This window comes from Triticum aestivum, chromosome 3B, assembly GCF_018294505.1.
Source record: "Triticum aestivum cultivar Chinese Spring chromosome 3B, IWGSC CS RefSeq v2.1, whole genome shotgun sequence".
NCBI lineage: Eukaryota > Viridiplantae > Streptophyta > Magnoliopsida > Poales > Poaceae > Triticum > Triticum aestivum.
The window spans coordinates 239520039-239526227 of NC_057801.1; positions in this window are offsets into that span (position 1 = coordinate 239520039).

Sequence of the window (6189 nt, forward strand, 5' to 3'; positions counted from 1 at the left end):
TAGTCCGAAAGGGACATGAGGCCCCCACGAGAGTGGAGGGTGCGCCCCCTCCTACTGGGCACGCCCCCTGTCTCGTGGGCACCTCGTGTGCCTCCCGGACTCCGTTTTCTTGCACGTTACGTATTTTGGTCGGTAAAAATTCATTATATATACTCCTGAAGGTTTTGACCACCGTATCATGCAAATATCCTCTGTTTTTTTCGAGATGTTCCTGTTACAGATTTAGAGCAATATGTCGTCTCAGGATTCGGAGGGGGAAAGTTATGTGGCTGATTACCTCACAGACCCTAAGGTCTACGGGGACTTGGAGCATGATGGCTGGACCTCTGAAGAAGAGGAAGACTATGATCCTAAAGTAAAGGAGGAGACGAGTTCAGACGAAGACGAAGCCCCATTACCTCAGCCTGGGGAAAAGTCAAGCCTCCCTGATAGAGCAAAGAAGCCAAAGATCGAGTTTATCCCTTCTTGTCTCTTGCAGGAAAATAAGCAGGAATTATGCAAAAGAGTATTAAGCCTTGAGCAGGAGATCGAGAACCTAAAGGAGCAAAATATTATACTCAAGCGTAAATTGAGGAACAAACCCACATCGGCAACAACGCCTACTTCATCACCTCCGAGGACATAATCACATGGGTATGGGCACTCCCCTTGGCAACTGCCAAGCTTGGGGGAGGTGCCCCGGTATCGTATGACCATCACACTCCTATCTTTACCGTTTTATTTAGTTCGATCCTTTTAGTAGTATCTTGATCTAGTAGATTGAAGTTTCAATATCAAGTAGTTTTGAGTTTTGCTTTATGATCTCTTTTGTAATCGAGTCCGTGAGCTATCTATAATAAAGATTAGTGTTGAGTCAAGGGCTTTGCTATGTTGCTATGATCTTGAGAAAGTAGAAAGAATAAAAGAGTTCATATTGATCTTATGGATAGTGATGACTTCACACATAGAAAGTATGAGGCATAAAAATTGTTGAGGGTTGATAATCGTAGTCTTGGTCATCGTTGCAATTAATAGGAAGTGATAAGGAAAGAGGGGTTCACATATAAATATATTATCTTGGACACCTTTTATGATTGGGAGCACTCATTAAGTATGACATGCTAAAAGAGTTGACGTAGGACAAGTAAGACAACGTAATGGTTTATGTTTTCGCACATCTTAGTTAAAGTATATTGTCATTGACCTTCCAAACATGTTGAGCTTGCCTTTCCCCCTCATGCTATCCAGATTCCTTGCACCAAGTAGAGATACTACTTGTGCTTCCAAACATCCTTAAACCCAGTTTTGCCATGAGAGTCCACCATACCTAGCTATGGATTGAGTAAGATCCTTCAAGTAAGTTGTCATGTTGCAGGAAATAAAAATTGATATCTAAATATGTATGACTTATTAGTGCAGAGAAAATAAGCTTTGTACGATCTTGTTGTGGAAGTAATAAAAGCGACGGACTGCATAATAAAGGTCCACATACAAGGGGCAATATAAAGTGACATTCTTTTGCATTAAGATTTTGTGCATCAACCCTAAACGCACATGACAACCACTCCTTCCCTCTGCGAAGGGCCTATCTTTTACTTTATGTTTTTACTTTATGCTTGAGTCAAGGTGATCCTCACCTTTCCCTTTTTCATTTTATCCTTTGGCAAGCTCCTCGTGTTTGAAATATCATGATATATATATATATATATATCCAATTGGATGTAAGTTAGCATCGGTTATTATTGTTGACATCACCTAAAGGTGAATACGTTGGGAGGCAACACAATAAGCCCATATCTTTCTCAGTGTTCGGCTGAAACTCCATAACCACAAGTATTGCTTGAGTGTTAGCAATTGTAGAAGACTACAAGATAGTTGAGTATGTGAATGTCAGGACCCCGACTCGATGTCACATCGATCTAGCCGGTAACACCTCATATCACTTTGCGGCCTCACGCACGGTATCCCCACGGGTGTCGCCTTTCCTTTGCCCGGGACCGTTTGCGCCTTTTGGCTCACGTATATGATAGTGTCGCTAGCATCCATATGGTAAGGAGCCCGGGCTGACATGACTAGTCGTAAACCCAAAGTGGCACAGACTTACAGGGACAGGCATCCATGACCCAGCTTCGAACGTGTCGGTCATCAGCAAATGGGTCCGGGCTGTAGCACTGGGCTAGCAGGACTCCGGTAAACCGGGCTGTAGCGGGCTAACAGGACTCTGGTACTCAAAGCGTGACATTTCCCCGAAGGGACAGACACAGGAACGAAGAAGGACACATGCCGGCCAGCCTAAGTGTTCCAGAGCAGTAGCAAGCTACCATGGCTCAGCGGTAACACTAGGAGACATTTCCCGGTAAGAGAGGCTACTAAAGATAAACAACTAGATAGTTAGATCCCACACATACCAAGCATTTCAATCATACACACAATATGCTCGATATGTGCAAATACAACGAAGCATCACAACATGACTCTACGACACAAGTACTTTATTTAAGGCTCAGGGAGCCATACATAACATACACAAAGGTACGGGTCTCACGACCCAACATACAAGTCATACAGTCATACAAACCAGCAGCGGAAGTAACTTGTCTGAGTACAGACAACTAGTAAAATAAAAGAGGCTTGGAAAGCCTACTATACTACGTGGTCCTTCACAAGCTCAGGGTCACCACCTGGGTCTTTAGCCTACTCGTTGATGTCAACGTCTACATAGAACCCATCAGAAGGGGTTGCAGCGTCTTCTGTAAAAATGTAGATTATAGCAACATGAGTACAAAGGTACTCAGCAAGACTTACATCAGATCCTACATACATGCACAGTATCAAGAAGGGTTGGTGGAGTTATTGCAGCAAGCCAGCTTTGACTCTTGGCTAGACTATCCTACGATACTCCAACTTGAAATAGTTTTGCGCACACGAGTCCACTACTCACCACTTCAATACACTACCGAGGATCCACCTCCGTCTTCCTACGGAAGAGCCATCCTCGGCACTCACACTTATCTTGAGGCTTTTAGTAGTTTCCATTTACTTGTCTATGAACTGTATAGGCAACCAAGTAGTCCTTTACCGCGGACGCGGCTATTCGAATAGATCATGTTAACCCTGCAGGGGGGTACTTCTTCATACACGCTCTCACCACTTACCGTCGTTTACACGACATGTACTCGGCAACCTTCAAGCGGAAGCCCAACGTGGGTGTCGGCCACGACCTACCTAATCACCTAAGTCTCCAGTCCAGGTTTATCGCCTATTCAGGTTCCATCCGCAGGGAGTCCGGCCGAGGTTTCCCATACGGCCCCGAACGATGTGAACAGGGTTCCCGAGATACCTAACGGGTATTCGGTACACCCGGCCACGTACCTACTGCATCACAGCCCACCCCTACGGTCAGCGCTGTCCACGGCCTCCAGTAGGCTACAAACACCAGAAACTACTTGCAACTCCTGGACGGAGAACTAGGGTGAATAAGAAGTCGAGAGGGTCCATTGGTTTCGGGCCCAATGCATGGTAGTAGCTGATTCTTAAATCACACATACAGATCTCAGTGCTTAAGGTCGGCTTCAATGAAACAACCCACCATGTACTCCTACATGGCCTCTCATCGATACCTTTACCAAATCGTGTTCACCACACCACTCTCATTACCGACATAATCATTTCACTCTAGCCCATCACCCAGATGAACCAGACCTGACACGACTCTAAGCATAGCAGGCTTAGGAAGGTAGGAACAACACATACATATGGCTCAATCAACTCCTACACATGCTAGTGGGTTTCATCTAGTTACTGTGGCAATGACAGGTCATGCAGAGGAAATGGGTTCAACTACCGTAACACACAGCAGTTTGAATCGCGTTGTCTTAATGCAGTAAAAGAGAGCAGGAGCGAGAACATGGGATTGTATCGATATGATCAGATGGTTGGTTGCTTGCCTGATGGTTCGTTGCACGGATACGGTTCTTCGTTAGGGTAATCACGGTACTCCTCGGGGACAGATCCTGTCGCAAAGGACATCGATACACAAACATCACCAAACAATATGCAACAATATGATGCATGCATGAAACATGGCAATATGAGTGTGTTGGGCTAATGCAACTAAAACCAGAAGGGTTTGAACAAATTTGAATCAAGGATTCAAATTTCAAATTCAAATATGGCCTTTTAAAGTGCCTTTTCTTGTTCTGATTAAAACATCAACTTAACTTGTTTGATCATGCATGGAAATGGTACAGATGGATAGATTGGATTTTTCTGATCATTTTTCATATATAATTTGTCCAATTTGGAGTTACAGAATAAAAGTTATGAATTTTTGAAGTTTAATTAATATTCTGGAATTTCCTGATTTAATTCAACGCTGTCAGGACCCCGACTCGATGTCACATCGATCTAGCCGGTAACACTTCATATCACTTTGCGGCCTCACGCACGGTATTCCCACGGGTGTCGCCTTACCTTTGCCCGGGACCGTTTGCGCCTTTTGGCTCACGTATATGATAGTGTCGCTAGCATCCATATGATAAAGAGCCCAGGCTGACATGACTAGTTGTAAACCCAAAGTGGCACAGACTTACAGGGACAGGCATCCATGACCCAGCTTCGAACGTGTCGGTCATCAGCAAGTGGGTCCGGGCTGTAGCACTGGGCTAGCAGGACTCCGGTAAACCGGGCTGTAGCGGGCTAACAGGACTCCGGTACTCAAAGCGTGACATTTCCCCGAAGGGACAGACACAGGAACGAAGAAGGACACATGCCGGCCAGCCTAAGTGTTCCAGAGCAGTAGCAAGCTACCATGGCTCAGCGTTAACACTAGGAGACATTTCCCGGTAAGAGAGGCTACTAAAGATAAACAACTAGATAGTCAGATCCCACACATACCAAGCATTTCAATCATACACACAATATGCTCGATATGTGCAAATACAACGAAGCATCACAACATGACTCTACGACACAAGTACTTTATTTAAGGCTCAGGGAGCCATACATAACATACACAAAGGTACGGGTCTCACGACCCAACATACAAGTCATACAGTCATACAAACCAGCAGCGGAAGTAACTTGTCTGAGTACAGACAACTAGTAAAATAAAAGAGGCTTGGAAAGCCTAGCTATACTACATGGTCCTTCACAAGCTCAGGGTCACCACCTGGGCCTTTAGCCTACTCGTTGATGTCAACGTCTACATAGAACCCATCAGAAGGGGTTGCAGCATCTTCTGTAAAAATGTAGATTATAGCAACATGAGTACAAAGGTACTCAGCAAGACTTACATCAGATCCTACATACATGCATATTATCAAGAAGGGTTGGTGGAGTTATTGCAGCAAGCCAGCTTTGACTCTTGGCTAGACTATCCTACGATACTCCAACTTGAAATGGTTTTGCGCACACGAGTCCACTACTCACCACTTTAATACACTACCGAGGATCCACCTCCGTCTTCCTACGGAAGAGCCATCCTCGGCACTCACACTTATCTTGAGGCTTTTAACAGTTTCCATTTACTTGTCTATGAACTGTATAGGCAACCAAGTAGTCCTTTACCGCGGACGCGGCTATTCGAATAGATTATGATAACCCTGCAGGGGTGTACTTCTTCATACATGTTTCCACCACTTAGCGTCTGCACACGACATGTGCTCGGCAGACTTCAAGCGAAAGCCGACGTGGGTGTAGACCACGACCTACCTAAACACTTAAGCCTCTAGTCCAGGTTTATCGCCTATTCAGGTTCCATCCGCAGGGAGTCCGGCCGAGGTTTCCCATACGGCCCCGAACGATGTGAACAGGGTTCCCGAGATACCTAACGGGTATTCGGTACACCGTGCCACGTACCTACCGCATCACAGCCCACCCCTACGGTCAGCGCTGTCCACAGCCTCCAGTAGGCTACAAACACCAGAAACTACTTGCAACTCCTGGACAGAGAGCTAGGGTGATTAAGAAGTCGAGCGGGGTCATATTTCAGGGCCCAATGCATGGTAGTAGCTGTATCTTAAATCACACATACAGATCTCAGTGCTTAAGGTCGGCTTCAATGAAACAACCCACCATGTACTCCTACATGGCCTCTCATCGATACCTTTACCAAATCGTGTTCACCACACCACTCTCATTACCGACATAATCATTTCACTCTAGCCATCACCCAGATGAACCAGACCTGACACGACTCTAAGCATAGCA